The 18,384-nt window shown below is 42.2% G+C and overlaps 1 long non-coding RNA gene across 1 annotated transcript in view; it reads right to left on the reverse strand.

Moving 5' to 3' along the window:
* Positions 1–18,175, reverse strand: part of LOC138750494 (uncharacterized) — a 377,387-nt gene extending 359,212 nt beyond the window's left edge. The window contains exon 1 of the long non-coding RNA XR_011349364.1: positions 18,051–18,175. This is a non-coding gene — a long non-coding RNA (uncharacterized lncRNA). The remainder of the gene's footprint in view (positions 1–18,050) is intronic.
* Between the last annotated feature and the right edge of the window lie 209 nt (positions 18,176–18,384).

Below are 18,384 nucleotides of genomic sequence, written 5' to 3' on the forward strand. Positions count from 1 at the left end.
TGCTCGCCTTCAGTGACTGGTGCACAAGAACCCCTAGGTCTCTCTGCACTTCCCCATCTCCCAATCTATTGCCATTCAAAAGTAATCTGCCCTCTGGTTTGTATTACCAAAGTGGATAACCTCACATTTATCCACATTGTAGTACATTTGCCATGTATCTACCCAGTCCCCCAATTTATCCAAATCACACTGGAGCTTCCTGACCCCCTCTTCTGTGCACACAACCACTCCTAGCTTAGTGTCGTCTGCAAATTTGGAGATATTACATCCAATCCCCTCATCTAAATCATTAATGTAAATTGTGAACAGCTGGGGTCCCAGTACAGATCCCTGTGGCACCCCATTGGTCACCGCCTGCCACTCAGAAAATGTGCCGTTTATCCCAACCTTCTGTCTTCTATCTGCCAGCCAGTTCTCAATCCACATCAATACTTTGCCCCCAATCCCATGAGCCTTGATTTTGCATGCCAGTCATTTATGTGGAACTTATCGAGGCCTTTTGGAAATCCAGGTACACCACATCCACTGGCTCTCCTCCATCTATTTTACCTGTCACCATCTCAAAGAATTCCAATAGATTTGTCAAGCACGATTTACCTTTTGTAAATCCATGTTGACTCTGTCCGATTCCTTCTCTGCTAGTCATATGCTTCGCTATTACATCCTTAATAATGGATTCCATCATTTTGCCCACTACTGATGTAAGGCTCACTGGCCTATAATTCCCCACTTTTTCTCTACCCCACTTTATAAATAGTGGGGTAACATTAGCTACCCTCCAATCCATGATCTTGAGTCTATCGAGTTCTGGAAAATAATTTTAAAGCATCTACTATCTGAATGTCCACTTCTTTAAGTACCCAAGAATGTAGATTATCAGGCCCTTGGGATTTATTGGCCTTCAATCCCTTCAATTTTCCCAAGACCATGTCCTTAGAAATACTGATTTATTTCAGCTCCTCCCTTGTATGTTTCCCAACATCCTTCAGAGGTTATTTGTATCCTCTCTTGTTAAAACAGATCTAAAGTAAGAATTTAATTGGTCTGCATTTCCTTATTCTCCATTATATATTCCCCTGATTCTGACTGAAAGGGACCTACTCTGGATTTCACCAATCTTTTCCTCTTGACATATCTATAAAAGCTTTTGCAGTTGGTTTTTATGTTTGCCGCAAGCTTACTTTCATAATTTTTTTTTCCCTCTTGATTAATCCCTTTCTCCTCCTTTGCTGCATCTTGAACTGTTCCCAGTCTTCGCATTTGGTACTTTTTTTGACCAATTGATATGCTCTCCCTTTGGACCTAATGCTGTCTCTAATTCCCCTTGTTATCAACGGTTGAGTCACCTTTCTTGGTTTACTTTTATGTATAAACGATTTCTGCAATTCTTCCTTTAGATCTTTGAATGCTTTCCATTGTCTATCCACCGTCAACACCTCCCCCCCCCACCCCATAAACCACCCAATCAATCTTACTCAACTCCCGTCTCATACCATCATAATTCACTTTATTTAAATTCAGGACCCTGGTCTCGGTTATTATTTCTTCACTCTCCATGTTGAGTGAGAATTCAATCATAGTGTGATCGCTCCTACCCAAAGGGCATCGTACAACAAGATTGCAGATTAGCCCCTTTTCATTGCATAATACCCAGTCTAAAATGGCCTGCTCCCGAGTTGGTTCCTCGACATATTGGTCTAGATAACCATCCCGTAAACATTCAAGGAAATCTTTCTCCTCAGTATTTTTACTAATTTGACTAGTCCAATCGATATGTAAATTAAAGTCTCCCATAATGACAGCTGTTCCCTTATTGCACGTTTCTCTAATTTCCCTTATTATGCCTTCCCTCACCTCTACATTACTATTTGGAGGCCTATAGACCATCTCCACCAACGTTTTCCACCCCTTGCTATTCCTCAGTTCTACCCATATAGATTCCGTATCTTCCGAGTTAATATCCTTCATGTCAATTGAGTCGGTTCCTTCTCTCATCATCAAAGCTACCCCATCCCCTTTTCTTTCTTGTCTACCCCTCCTAAATATTGTATACCCCGGGATGTTAAGTTCCCAGGCTTTCCCACCTTGCAGCCATGCTTTGTAATCCCAATCAAATCGTATTTATTTGTCTCAATTTCCACAGCTAATTCATCTTCCTTGTTCCTAATGCTTCTTGCATTAACATATAAAGCCTTCAGATTTGCTTTTTTCACCCTCCTTGCTCTTTCTGATTTTTACTTTCACTGCCTAACCCAACTTTTCCTATTTTATCTTTCCTGTCCTTTGCTTATCATACAGGTTCCCATCCCAGTGCCAAATTAGTTTAAACCGCATCCGATGGCTGCACCAAACCTAGCTGCCAATATAGTGACACCTTTTGGGTTTAGGTGTAACCCATCCTTTTTGTAAAAGTAATGTCTTCCCCAAAAGAAACCCCAATGGTCCAAGAAGCCAAAACCCTGTTTTTTACACCAACCCCTCAGCCACACATTAATTTGTCTTAACCTTCCATTTTTGTCCTCACTTGCACTTGGCAGAACAGATGCAGAACAGTGGGGAAATGTAGGGAAGAGTGTGGAACAGGGGGGGACAGCTGGGGAACAGATTGGACCCATGGGGAACAGTGGGTAATTCTGGGGAGCAGTGGGGAACAGATGGTGAACAGTGGAGAACTGTGAGAAACAATGTGGAAAAATGGGGCATAGATTGGAAAGAGGAGCATCTGATGGGCAACAATGGGGAACCATGGGGTACAGTTGGTAACAGTTGGGATCTGTGGGGAACAGTGGGGAAGAGATGTGGAACAGTAAGGAAAAGTGGGAGAAATGGAGAACAATAGGGAACAGAGGGTAACAGTGGGGAACAGTTCAGGAACAGCTGGAGAAAAGTGGGGAACAGTGAAGAACTGTGGGGAACAGAGGGGAACACAGGGTAACAGGGGAGAGCAATGGGGAACAAAAGGCGAACATTGGAGAAAGTGTGGAACATTGGTCAAAAGTGTGTGACAGGTGGGGAACAGTGAGGAACAGAGGGGAACTGTTGGGGAACAATGGTGTATTGAGGGCAACAGTGGGAAAAAATTATGAATGGATGGAAGAGATGGGGAAAAGTGGGGATCACTGAGGAACAGTGGAGAACAGAGGTGAATAGTGGGGAGCAGTGGTGAACAGATAGCGAACTGTAGAGAATGGGGGAACAGTAGGGAACAGATTGGGAAATGAGTGGAACAGTGGGCAGCCATGGGGAAAAGTGGGGAACTGGTGGGAAACAGTGGGGAACCGTGGGAGACAGCTTTAACGTGATGTATGGCGCACTGAGACAGAAACTGTGACACCGGATTCAGATCAATGAGAAGGTTTATCAGTGATGAATGATAAACTGTGTCAGATACTGTGAAAACCAGGTTCACAGTGGGGAGAAGATTTATCAGTGATACAAAATAAACTCTGGCATATACTGTTATGCCGGGTTCACAGTGGGTAGAAGGTTTAATGGTGATGTATGGTAGATTGAGACGGATACTGTGAAACTGGGTTTACATTAGTGAGATAGTTTAACGTTGAGGTTCAATGAACTGTGACAGGTACTGTAACACCAGTTTCACAGTGTGGAAGAGGTTTAAAGGTGAAACGCAATACATTGTTGCAGATACCGTGACACAGAGTTAACAGTGGGGAGAAATTCTAATGGTGATTTTCGGGAGACTTAGGGAGATATTATTTCACCAGGTTCACAGTATGAAGAAGGTTTAACAGTGATGTAAGTTTGACTGAGGTAGATACTGTGACACCATTTTCATAGCGGGGAGAAGGCTTAATGCTGATATTTGGTAGACTGAGGCTTGTACTGTGACACCGGGTACACAGTGGGGAAAATATTTCATGGTGTTTTATGGGAGTCTGAGGTAGATACTGTTACACCAGATTCATAGTGGGGAGGTTCATCAGTGACGCATGATAAACTGTCAGATACTGCTGTGACACCAGGTTCACAGTGGGAAGGAGGTTTAACGGTTTTATACGATACACTGTTGCAGATACAGTGATACCGGTTTTACAGTAGTGAGAAGGTTTAACAAGTTTAACGATAAACTGTACCAGGTTCTGTGACACCAGGTGCACAGTGGGGATAAGGTTTAACATTGATTTAATGTAGACTGAGACCGATACTGTTGTACCGGGTTCACAGTGGGTAGAAGGTTTAACAGTGATGTACAGTGACGGAGCCGAATACTGTGAAACTGGGTTCACATTAGTGAGATGGTTTAACGTTGAGGTTCGACGAACTGTGGTAGGTACTGTGACACCACGTTCACAGTGTGGACGAGGTTTAAACGTGAAACGCGATACATTGTTGCAGATACCGTGACACAGATTTAACAGTGGGGAGACATTTTAATTGTGATGTTCGGTAGACTGAGGCATATACTGAGACTCTGGGTACACAGTGAGTAGAAGGTTCAACGGTGATTTAGGGGAGTCTGAAACAGATACCGTGACACCGGGTTTACAATGGGAAAAAGAATATAGGGTGATGAAAAATAAGCTGTGGCAGATAAACTGACACCAGGTTCACAGTGGTGAGTGGTTTAATGGTGATGACAGAAGACAGAGGCAGATACTGTGACACCGGATTCACAATGAGGAGAAGGTTTTTCAGTGATGTATAATCAAGTGTGGAAGAGACTGTGACCCCAGGGTCACGGTTGGAAGAAGATTTAACTATGGTAGACTGAGGCAGATACTGTGACACTGGGTACACAGGGGGTTGAGGATAAACAATGATGTACGGTAAACTGTGGCAGATAAAGTGACACTGGTTTCACTGTTGGGAGAATGTTTAATGGTGGGATACAATAGACAGAGGCAGATACTCTGACACCAGCTTCACAGTGGGGAGATTGTTCAACGGAGATGTACGATAGACTGAGATAGATACTAAGACAATGGATTCACATTAGAAAAAGGTTTAACAATAATGTACGATAACCTGTGTCAGATACTGTGACAGCAGGTTCACACTGGGGAGAATGTTTAACGTGGTATACGGTAGACTTTGGCAGATTTTGTGACACCGAGGTCACAGTAGTGAAAAGGTATTTTATCGGTGATGTACGCTAGACTAGGGCAGTACTGTGACACCAGGTTTACAGGGGGAAAAGCTTAAACGATGATGAATGGTTGACTGAGTCTGATACTATGACACAACGTTCACAGCACGAAAAGGTTTAACCATAATGTACAAGAAACTGTGTCAGATACTGTGACACCAGGTTCACAGTCTGAAGAAAGCTTACTGGTGATGAATGCTAATTTGAGATAGATACCGTGACACTAGGTCCACAGTGAGGAGAAGCTTTAATGATGATAAATGGTAGACTGAGTTTGATACTGTGACACAAGATTCACAGAATGAAAAGGTTAAACAGTAATGTATGATAAAGTGTCAGATACTGTGACACCAGGTTCACAGTGTGAAGAAGGTTTAGTGGTAATGTATGGTCATTTGAGATAGATACTGTGACACTAGGTCCACATTGGGGATAAGGTTTAACGGTGATGTATGGTGAACTGAGGCAGATACTGTGACACCGTGTTCATAGTGGCGAGAATGTTTAATGGGTGTACGATAAACTGTGGCAGATGCTGTAACACCAGGCTCACAGTGGGTAGAAGGTTTACTGGTGATGTAAGTTAGACTTTGGCAGATACTGTGACACCAAGTTCACAGTAGTGGAAAGCTTTAACAGTGATGTACTATAAACTGTGGAAGATACATTGACACCAGTTTCACAGTGGGTAGATTGTTTAACGGTGGTGTACGGTAGAGTGAGATCGATACTAAGACAATGGGTTCACATCAGTGAAAACGTTTAACAATAATGTGCAAAAAACTGTATTAGATACTGTGACACCTGGTTCACAATGGGAAGAATGTTTAAAGATGATGTATTGAGGCAGATACTGTGACACCAGTTTCACAGGGGAGAAGGTTTAACAAGGATGTATGGTACAATGAGACATATTCTGTGACACTGAGTTCACAGTGGTGAGAAAGTATAACAGTAATGTAAACTATAAAACAGTAATAAACGTTGTCAGATACTGTGACACCAGCTTCACAGTGGGGAGATTTAACGGTGATGTATGGTGCACTGAGACAGAAACTGTGACACCGGGTTCAGAGCAATGAGGAGGTTTAACAGTGATGTACGATTAACTGTGTCAGATACTGTGACACCAGATTCACAGTGGGAAGAAGGTTTAGTGGTGATGTGCATTAGAGTGAGGCAGATACTGTGACACCAGGCTCTTTGTATTGTTCATTTCTCTTATTTACAACATCTAATTTATATGCTCCATTTTTTTGTGGCAACTTCAAAACATTCCATAAACTTCTATTCTAATCAGATTTTGTTCATTTAAATAGGTCTCTTAAGTACGCCGCACAAAATTAAATTCTTTACTTGGATTTGGTTCAATGGCACTTCAGTCTGCTTCATTATTTTGTTAGACCCTCGTTTTGTGCTTTCTGCTTTGCCCAGCAGATTCACCAAATGGGCATCCAACACTGTCTTCTCAGCTTGACCCAACATCTCCTCTGTAAACTTCAGCAAACCAAGGAGACCAAAGTTAAAATTTTCATATTTGCATTTTCAAAAACAAAAATGGTGCTGTGACTTGTAGTTTCACATCTTAATCCCACTTGCTAAACTTGCAAGCAACTGCACTGCATCCTACAGCTGGAAAATTGCAATAGAACTGGTTGGTTAAAGCAAAGATTCCTCCCAGTAACCCCATTAAAGACCTCCAAGTTAACAACAGGTTGCAACCCGACAGTTAAATACAAAGATCTGTATCAGGAAGATTAACGGGCTTTTAAAAAAAATCATTTCCACTATTGAAAGAAAACTCATCAGGGAACACCAGGCTCTTGTTGAACAATTCCTGTTGTTTTTCTCAAAATGGTTTGAATCTTGATTTCAAGCAGAGTCATTTGGTGAGATTGTTGGTCCAGAACAAACCCTGCCCACACACACCCTTAAATACCTGCAAAGTCCTGGCTCAGCACTTCTCCACGCTAAAGCTATCAAAGCTTTCTGAAGAGATAACGGACTTCAGATGCTGGTACATTGAGTCAAAAACACCCTAATACTTCCCTGAAAAACACACCTCTCTCTGAAAACCAACATAAACCTTCCTGAACGGTAAACATTTACCTTTCGAGCACCATAGCCTGGTGAACTTTATATATGTTAAATTCTGGGCACAGTGTAAGAATGGCCTGCAACCAGTGAATTTGGAGGAATGAGACTGTGAACCAAAGAACTTTTCTGAACTTACACACACATTACACACATGTGCACTTAGAATTAGAAGGGGGTTAAGTTAGATAAAGTAAGTTCAAGTAGTAAAATAGTGATAAGTTAAAGTGTAATTCCATGTTCATGTTTAAAGATAATTAAAATCAACTTTTGTTTAAGTAACCATTTTTCTGGTGAATATCTATTGCTGCTGGGTTTTGAGATCCTCCGGTCTCGTAACACTGCAGCAAGCTTCTGAACAACCCTAATTTTTTAGGTTATGATAATAGTCCATTAAACGGTCCTGGCATCTTTTGAAAGTTATTAATTTACTCTTCAATATTTTTTTTGTAAATATCATTTAACTGTTGTGTATGTGTCATTGGAGAATTCCTTTCCATTCAATCAGTATTAGAGTTTTGGATGCCGTATTTGAGAAAAGATGTGCTGGTGTTGGAGAAGGTTCAGAGATGATTTACTTGAATATCAGGAATGAAAGGGTTAGTGTATGAGGAACAATTGTTGACTCTTCGACTGTACTAGTTGGAGTACAGAAGGATAAGGGGGACCTAAGAGGCATTTCAAATGCTGGAAGATATGCCAAAGATGCTTCCCATGGTAGGTGATTCTACGACAAGAGAGCATAATTTCAGGATAAAAAGGTGATAAAACAGATGTGCAAAAATTGATTTTGTCAATGGGTTGTGAATCTGTGAAACTGAGGTCATTGGGTGTATTTAAGGCAGAGATTGACAGGTATTTGATTAATCAAGGAATCAAGTGTTATGGGGAGAAAGTTGGGCAGTGGGGCTGAGTGGAAGAATGGTGGAACAGACTCGATGGGCCTACTTCTGCTCCTATATCTTGTGATCTAAATCCTGTGGAAGACCTAGACAACCCTCCTCTTGTATTCTATTCGTAGAAAACAGTCTGCATAGTGGTTTTATGTCATGTGAACACATTTCCGATTGAATCCCATGTTACAAGTGACCCAATGCAAATTCTGCATTGACAGGACTACAGCTTCCTCATTGTAAAAATTGTTATCGAGCAGCTCAAATGAGATTTCCTGCTTCCTTTTTTGAAAGGGAAACATTGCCATCAAATAAAATAGGAGAGAGAAAAGCAGAAGATGTGATGTACAAGTGGGATTTGATATTAATGGTTGGTGATAAAGATACACTATTTTGAAACATTTGATTAATATCTGGAATAAAATAAATGATTAAATTGGTGTAAGTGAATGTTCATCACCTAGAATGGCTTTGATTCAAAATCATCGTATTTTTTTCAAAAGATCATCAATTTCTGGATAGCTGGTTTCGTAAGGGGATTATAAATGTGGAAGATTGTTATGAAAGGGGTCAATTAATGTCATCAGAGCAACTGAGAAATAAATATCATATAACTCATAGCAATCTTTTTTGCTATTTCTAACTAAGAACATATTTGAAGGATATGTTCGGACCAACCATGTTGTACTGAAATAAAAATTCCTCCTAGAGGAAATGTTAAAAAATTTACTTCGATGATGGCCTCTTCATTACAAGTAGGAACTTTTAAATGAGGAGTTCTTAAGTCGAGACAAAGGTGGGAAATGGATCTGAATATTGTAATTGATTGGCAAATATGGGTAGATCCATATAAGGATCTCAATGTAAGACATAAATTAGTTCAGTTTAATTCTTTTTACATCAGTAATGTAGCAGATGTCAGCAAGGATTTTATCTGAAGCTGCACTTGGAGTCAAGTGACTCAGGCAGTTGGATATGAAAAACTCTACAGGAAGATAATTTGGCCACAGAGATCACATGATCCAAGGGAGTTGTATTAATTCACTTCAACTCAGCATTTTGGATCTATTGACCAGAGTTCCACACCGCAGCAGTGATGAAGGAATTCACAACTAGTTTTTTTTCTTCTACAGTTACTTCTTACACCAGAGAAATTGAATAGAATAAACTCAGAATTATCAGATCAATGTTTTAGGGGTGGTGAAGATGTAGCAACTTCCTTGCATTCAACCTAGCTTTGTCCTTATGCAAGATCTTTTTGGGGAGAATTACAATTTTTTTGGAACAAGTTACAGGAGTTGTTTTTCTGCAAAATCCAACCTTACCCTTATTAGGAAATATTGAAGGAACAAGGATCAAATTTAAATTATTAAAGTATCAATTGAAATTTGTTAAATTAATGTTAGCGGTGATGAGGAAATGTATTTCACTTACTCGGAAATCAGATATATTTTTAGGGATGCCAAGATGACATGCAAAATTTCAAAGTTTTATTCCTTTGAAAAAAATGACATTAGTTTGAGAAATATATACTCTATATTTTTTGCAAATTTGGCACCTGAATATTCAAATATTAGGCTTCAATTTATAATAATACCCTTTCCATCCTTCTAGACATATGAGATTCTCCTCAAAGTTGTAAAATTTTTTATTTAGATGTGTTGGTTTTCGTCGCCACCGCGAACTCTGGGGAAGCGGAAAACTAACACAGGGCACCAGAAAACAGGAAGACCACACACCATCAACATCTGAGAAGCAGAGGATTGAATCCACAGGTCAGTGACTATGGAAGCAGACCAGTGAGGGATTCTGCTGCTGAAGGAGCCTGTCAGAGAAAGAAGAAAAAGACAGTCATGCTCTCCACCCACCATCCCGAACTCTGGGCCAAGTCACTGAGGGTCTGTGGATTCTCTTTCAATGCTCACAGACCAATCCAAGTCATTGGCAATGTGACCTCCTGTTTTGAACCTCTGACACAATTAGGAACCAATTACCACCCACTCATATCACAAGTCTGATACCTGATACTCTTTTAGCCAGTTTTGAACCAGTCTCTAGCAATCCACAGCCTGGTGTGAGTTCCTTGACTGCTTTCTCCAGATGCCCACATCTGGTTAGATCCAACACATCTAAATAAAAACATTTTCAACTTTGAGGAGAATCTCGTATGTCTAGAAGGATGGAAAGGGCATTATTATAAATTGAAGCCTAATATTTGAATATTCAGGTGCCAAATTTGCATTTCAGGCAATTTCTGCCAATGGCAAATCTATCTGCCTCACAGCAGGAAAAAAATAATTTTGTCTGATATGACATTTTTTAATTACCTGACAGTAAATTGTCTCCTGAAATAGAGAGAGACGTTCAAGTTTCAAACTATTACAAACTCAACTCGCCAGAGCTACCTGGATTATATCTCTCCCCACTTTTTCTTTGCAAGGACACCATTGATTTTATCACAACTCCTATGCTCCATCTGACCTGTGACAGATTATATATTTAAATATTGTATATTGACATGTTTTTGAAAGAGATGGATTGTAGGAGTTGTGTAGGTCACAAACACAAACACTTCACAAAACAGCTCATACTTAAAATGCAAGTTTTAATGGTTCTTGAGATACTGAGAACAATGGCGTGTTTACCATGAAAAGCTGAAGAATTTGTGTAGTCAGGAAAGACTGCTGGTCAAACCGAGAGACCATCTGTTGATTATCTGTGTTCTTAAAATTGAAATTGAAACTGAGTCAATAGAGTGCTGAGAGATGGCAGCGGTTCGAATAAGCAAGTTCTTGATTCAAGTTCCTGCACAGACAGGCTGGAGTCCGTTGGCTCACGATTCATCCTTTTGAAGAGACATAGTGGACTTCAAAGGCAGAAATGGTGGCACGTGTCATGTGATGAGACATTTTGGAGAAACATTACAAACGAAAGGCAGAAGTTGTCCATCCTGTAGGGAAGAGAGGGTTGGAGATACAGTTGTCAGAGAAGGTACAGTTACATAGTCTTCTCCTTTGACCAGGAGTAACAAGTGGATTTTAAGGAGGAAGACCACTTCTAACTGTCTCTTTGAGATCAAGAGGGCAGCTTCGTTGTGTCCATGGAAATGGCCACTTTTGATGAATAAAGTAAAAGTAATCTTGTATTTGCAACATTACCATTTTCAAATGGTGACTGAGTTCAGCCCTTGACTGGGTTTATGAAATCATTGAAGAAGAAAATAGCCACTCCACTGTCTCTTTGAAAAGAGAACAGATTCATCATGTGGAACAGATTCGGAAACCTCCCTGCAAGAGAGGAAAATAAATTCTCGCAGAGTAAGCTTCAGAGCAATGTTTCTTCAACCAAGAAATTCAGACGAGTTTGAAAGAGGACTGATGACGATGTTTCCAAATACTTCAGTTGCTTTTGAGCCACAATTTAAGAAATCGACGGGTGTCAAACGACTCAAATCCAGATACAAACCTTCACAAAGCTCAAGTCAACCAGGAGATACAAACTCCTGACTGCAATGTTGCTGTGCACATTTGCTACATTATTGAAGTCTCACATTGCTTACAACAGATATTCAAAGTTAAGCAATAACCGAATTAACAGAATATTACAGGACGGTACAAGCCCTTTGGCCCAAAATGTTGTGCTGATCTAGATATTTCTAACAAAAAAAATAATACCCTGTAGCGGCTACTGCGGTAGGTGTTACTAAATAAAGGCAAACACACACAAAGGTAGTCAACTCAAGACTGGTTTATTGAAGACATACACAGATCTTTTATTCCTGCCTGTTAATGAGCTCGTTAGTGAATACCTTCTGGTCCACAGGACCAACAGGTTAAAGTTACGAGCCATTAGTGCCCCGCACCTTTAGGCAGGGGCTTCAACTGATCCACTTGCTGTACTTTGGCACCCAGCTCTGTTAGCCCGCGATGTGTCAATTAAGTCTATGAATTGACAGTGGCGGTTCACAATACCGCGCTGTGCACTCGCTATATCACACCCCCCAAAATCGTCACTATAACTTAAGATGCCAGATAAGCTTGATTTAGGCAGACGTCCATGTCGCCTGGGTTGATGGCACTGAACTGGTGAAGTAGGGTCCGTATGGCGGGTTTAAGTCTGTCCACGCTCAATAGCTGCGGATGCCCTCCGATGTCCAATGTATATACCACTCCATATCTCTTAATCAAACAAAATGGTCCTTCATGTGGTTTTAGTAACAGTGCCCCTGGAACCTGTCTTCATACAAATACAAATTCAGTGTTTAGTAGTGATTGGGGCACTTGTTGCCGAGGTTTGCCATACCAGTTGGTGGAGGATGGTTTGCTGTTAGCAATACCCTTACGGAGTTGCTGAAGGAATTCCATGTCTGAATTGCTTCTGAAGTGAATATCTCCTCGAACTGTAAGGGCCAGACAAAACAACAATTCTGCAGATGATGTAGACAGATTTTCTTTTGGAGCTGTTCATACTCCTAATAGAACCCAAGGTAGTTCATTGACCCAGTTGGGGCCAGTGCTTCAGGCCTTCAGTGAAGATTTAAGTTGATGATGGAAACGTTCCACCAGGCCATTGGACTGCGGATGGTACGCAGTAGTGTGGTGCAACTGTGTACCGAAAAAATGAGCCAAGGAAGCCCATAATGCCAAAGTGAACTGTGCTCCACGGTTATGTATGTCGGCACTCCAAATCTAGCAATCCAATTTAAGATGAATGCTCTCGCATATGCCTCAGTATTACTGACTGGTAATGGAATGGCCTCTGGCCAGCGTGTGAAGTGGTCAACTACCATGAGAATATACCTCATGACCTGTGATACTGGTAATGGTCCAACCAGATCCACGTGCACATACACTAATCTTCTGCGTGTTGTCGGGAATGACTGCAGGGGTGCCTTGGTTTGGTGCGGAATTTTCAGATTGGCAGGATATACACGATCGGGCCCATTGAGTGACGTCTTTTTTCAGCCCATGTCACATGTACTTATTTGACATTACTTTGACTGAAGTCCAGATGGATGAGTGTGATAGATTGTGAATGTCATGTTGTGGTGCCACCTGTTGAATGTCGAGTCCAGTGATAGCTATACTGTATGCCTGTATATCCGAATCCGCAGATTGTGCTGCAGCCAGTTCAGTAATGTTGACTCCACCTTGAATATGGCACACATTTGATCTAGAGAGCACATCTGCGACCAGATTGTCCCTTCCCGAAATATGACGTATGTCCGTAGTAAACTACGAAATGTAGGACAAATGTAGTTGTTGTCTTGCCAACCAAAGATCTGTGACTTTGCTAAAGGCGAAAATGAGCGGTTTATGGTCTGTGAATATGGTGAAATGTTGACCTTACAAGATATAACGAAAGTGCCTTATAGACAGATAAAGTGCTAATAGCTCTCGATCAAAGGCGCTGTATTTCATTTCCGCTGCTCTTAGATGACGACTCAAGATGGCAAGGGGCTGATAATGGCCATTGACGTATGTTCCAGAACTGCACACAGCTGTTCTTGAGGCATAAAAGCAGTTTCAGGATTTGGATGCGCAAGCATTGCTGCTTTGGCTAATACCTCTTTGGCGGATATAAATGCAGCCTCTGCTTCTGAGGTCTAGGTAATGTTTTTGTTTGGAGCAGAGATGATGCCAAACAGGGGTTGCAGGATGTCAGCAATCCCGGGAATAAATCTGTGATAAAAAAATTATCATTCCCAAAAACTTCTCCAGCCCTTTGACAGTGATAGGTCTGGAGATTTTATGGATGTCGTCTACCTTGCCTGATAACGGAGATATGCCATCTGCTTTAATTTTATGCCCTAAGAATTCTATGGTTCACCTGCCAAATTGACACTTCTCAAGGTTAATTGTCAGTCCAAAGTCTTGGAGCCATTGGAAAAGGCAGTGCAAATGGAGGTGGTGACCTTGCTCATTTTGACTGCTACAAGGAAGTTGTCCAAATAAATAAGCGCAAAGTCTAAATCTCTGCCAAGAGCGTCCATAAGCAACTGAAAAGTTTGCGCAGCATTCATACCAAATGGCATTCTGAGGAATTCATAAAGACCAAACGGCATAATAATTGCTGTCTTGGTAATATCATTCTCATGAATCGGTATCTGATGATATACCTTAACCAAATCAATCTTTGAAAGTATGCGGCAATGATTGCAGATGAGCGGCGAAATGCTGTATGTGTGGAATTGGTTATCTGTCAGGTGTTGTGACATCATTAAGCCTACAGTAGTCGCTGCAGTGTCTCCATCCGCCTGTCTCCTTGGCTACCATATGCAAAGGTGAGGCCCAAGGGCTCATTGAGCATCGGATGATACCCAATTCTTCCATTGCTTTAAATTCTGTCACAATTTATCAGTCACCAGACACCGAGCCCTGGCATGGGCCAGTGGACCTGATGTGTCTGTGTAATGAAACCCACTATGGACTATTCTTGAAGCATTGGAGTTCAGATGAGAATATGGGGAAATTCAGTGAGTAGAGCAATACATGCGTCGTTGTGTAACGTATGTACTCCGAGCTGTGAAACTCTCCCCTTGATGCACGCCAGTGGATATGTCCGAAAGATGGTGACGTAAACGAATTTTCTACGCTTTATGTCTACCAATAAGTTGTGGGAACATAAAAAATCCCCACCCAAAATACGTTGAGCGACAGAAGCGAGGACACAATTCCAATGGAACGTGGTTCCACCTATTCCGACTCATCTAGTGCCAAAACTTGGAATGGCAGTTTCATTCGCCGCTCTCAGGGTCAAGTGCTGTTTTTTGAGTCCTTTCAAAATACGTCGGCAAACTAAGTTCAGCACCTGTGTCTACAAGAAATTTGTGCTTACCCGCATCATCCTGAAGATACAATAGGCCTGTATATATGCCAGCTTACGGCTCTCTCTTTTCCTGACTTCTTTTTGGAGTAGGTACATGGCTGGATGCACTTATGGGCATAGTTTCCCCAGCGGCGATGGTAAAAATACCATTCTCGATGTACATCAGCATGTTCCTCTTTCTTGGTTTGGACTGCAGATACTGGAGTTTGGTAGGATGCGGGAGATGTTTCTGCAACAGAAACAGGATGTATTGGGGCAGACTCTTGTGTAGGAGTACGATAGAGCCTGTCAGCCTCTTGAGCCACGTCATGAAGATGGCGAAAATCCATGTTACCAATGTGTATCGCCACGTGAGCGGGACGTTTTGACAGAAATAAGGCTTCAAAAAGCAGACAATGGGAAGGACCATCTGACAATGCCAAATTCTCATTCATAAGGTCTGATGGATTCTTGTCAGTTTGGCCTCCCATGTTCAAATCCACATTCATCAAGTAAGTTCCAATGTGTCAAGAAGAAACTGTCGGAACCTGGTGCCCTGGTTTTCTGCTGGAGGATGAGCAATAAACTTGCTTACTCACAATGCAGTGGCTACGCCCAATGTAATCACGACATGCCAAAATTTTGTGTCTCCCGCCGTTTTAAACCAAAAATGAAACTGGGTTTCAGCTTGAAGAAACCAAATATGTGGCTGATGTGTCCAGAAAGGAGGCAAATGAAGCCCAACTGCATTAACTGTCAATGCAGCGGCAGTTGTTGCTGTGTTGAAATGTCCTCCTTTTCCATAATGATTCAAATTCGTTAAATCTTAACTTCAGGATCACCAATCTGTAGCGGCAAACACACACAAAGGAATAAGAGGAATGGAACTCTGTGGTAGCTTAAAGAAAGAAGTTACCATCTGGAAAACCCTGACGGGGCAAGTTTCATCAGCGAGACATTGAGGTGACTAATGGTGGTCCCTCAGTTGTGGAAATCCTGGATCAACAAATCACTCTCTGCAAACCCTACAAGAACCTTCCTGAGCGGTAAACATTTACCTTTCAAGCACCAAAACCTGGTGAAATGTATACATGTTCCATTCTGTGCACAGCCGAAGAATTGCCTGTATCCAGAGAACTTGGAAGAAGGAGAAGTGAGATTGAACTGTGAACCAAAGAACTTTTCATGAAATTTAAAAACATTACAAATATGTGCGCTTAGAATTTGAAGGGGGTTAATTTGGGTTAGTTAAGTATAGAGTTAAGTTAAAGTTTCATTCTATTTCCATGTTTAAAGTTGATTAAAAATAACTTCTGTTTTAAAAACCACCTGTCTTGGTGAATGTCTATTGCTGCTGGGTTTTGGGGTCCTTTGGGCTCGAAACAATATTTGCTTAGATAATCACATTGGGCCTGTTCAAAGCAGGAAATGGCTTCTACCAGCAGGAGTTTCTATTTGAGAAAAAATATTGATAGGTGGCTGGCCACATATGTTTCCTAAAAATTAATACCTTCTCTCTCCCTAAACCACATTCAGCCCTGTGACATCTTTCTCCATTGCATTACTGGGACCACCAAGGACCTGACCCATTTCCCATTTCTCCTTGCAATGCCAATATGGCAGCTGCCAATAAGAACAGACAAATCACATTTTAATTCAGCAAGCAAGATGAAAATCATCTGGACATCCTGCTTAAAAAGAAGGGGAAACAAACCTTTCTAAGTTTGTCACTTCATCTTTATTTCAATTCCCATGGGGCATTAGCAAAAAAGTATCCCATCCATTTCGTCACCAAATTATGAGTAGAATCATGATTGCTGTTCATGAAAACCCATAACCTTCAATGTTACACAGATAATCTAGGAAGAATTCTGTAACAAATGTAAATGAAATACTGAAAGAATTCCCCCATTATAAACACTGAGATTGTAGCACGCCAAGCAACGGGGTGAGCAAAAAAAAGCGAAATCGCAGCAACACACAGACAGTCCAAGATGGCACGGACTCCACTTCATTGCCAAGAAGAAACCCGCGCCAAGCGCCATGTGCGGACTGAGGAGCCCTTCACTCCGCGCAGCGGCCAGCCGGCTGGAGAGTGACATCACGATGCAATGACGTCATTGCTGGATGTCAAGGGGTACGTCACCAGAAGTGGGGGGGCCAGGGAGCACACATGGGGAATTTAAACCAGTAAAGTCAGTCTTTGTTTTACACTATCTTGTGTGGACGTCTCTTTATTTGGTAGCGCTGCCGCCGCGAATGCTACTACGCGATAACTTCTTACTTGCTGCAACCAAACAGGTCTGCAAGATACACCAACCTAAATAGAAAACACAACCAGAAATCCCAGAGATCATACATTCAAAAGGATTGGTGAAATCTTTACTCTGTATTGTTAACACCAAAGTCCCTTGGTCTCAGCCCCTCAATGTGACTAAGGCATTCGGACAAGTAACTGAGAAACATTACATTTTAAACACGTCAGGATCAGAAGGGTTGGAGCATTATTGTTCAAGTGATACAACTTTTAAAAAATCATCTAACTTTATGAAGAATGTGATTCTACAACAGGAAAAACGGATGGAATCAGACACATTCTATGAGCATTTGGAAGCAAAGAAAATGGATTGGTTTTCCATCCATTGCGAAGCGACCCAATGACCCGACATGCCCTCCCCGACTTGCGACCGTAATGGAGCCCAAAGGATCAGACAGATCCCACAATGGTCGCAAGTCGGAGTTCTGCCCCCATGTGAGGAGCCCTGAAGTCTAAGCGCCTATTTTTAAAATCAAATGATTTGACAAACGAGAACAGAGACACAGGGCACGTAAGACCCAAAATGTGCGAATTAACTTTGTGACTCAGTGTCCATCGGCAGGGGGCAGCCATCTTAATTTCTGTGCGCATGCGCGACTACTCAAATGGCGCTTGCGCAAAAGGTCCGCTTAGTGCCGTCAGTTCGCACATGCGCGAACCGAACGCCAAGTCGCGAACCCACCGCGCATGCTCCAATCAAACACGTGCAAATCTCCTTCTTGCCCCTCCCCCTCCCGCTGCCAGTTAACCCGCGGCCTCCGGCCTCGCCCTGTTGGCGCCACCAGGCCTCGCACCGACGCCTCGGCTCCACCAAATACCCCGATGGTACCGGCCGATCCCAGATGTGGCCCGGCGGGCTGCGGGTCGCCCGCTTTCCTGGACCGCGCGGCTGAGGAAGGTCCCGGCGCTGCCGCCAACTTCTTCCCGTTCGACGCGACGGACCCCGAGCAGACGACGCCGTCACCAACGTCCCGCCTCCTCACAGCAAGAGCCAATCAGCCCGCGAACCCGCCCATCAATCTAACCCGACTTCAGCTTCCAATCCAATAGCGGCCTCACCGAATCAGCCCATTGGCTCGCGCAACTGAAGCAACCAATCAGCGAGCGAGGGAACACACAGCCGCACCCAATCAGCATCGCAGGACAGAAAAGAGAGGCAGTCG

Source organism: Narcine bancroftii, unplaced genomic scaffold (genome assembly GCF_036971445.1).
Source record: "Narcine bancroftii isolate sNarBan1 unplaced genomic scaffold, sNarBan1.hap1 Scaffold_154, whole genome shotgun sequence".
Taxonomy (NCBI): Eukaryota; Metazoa; Chordata; class Chondrichthyes; order Torpediniformes; family Narcinidae; genus Narcine; species Narcine bancroftii.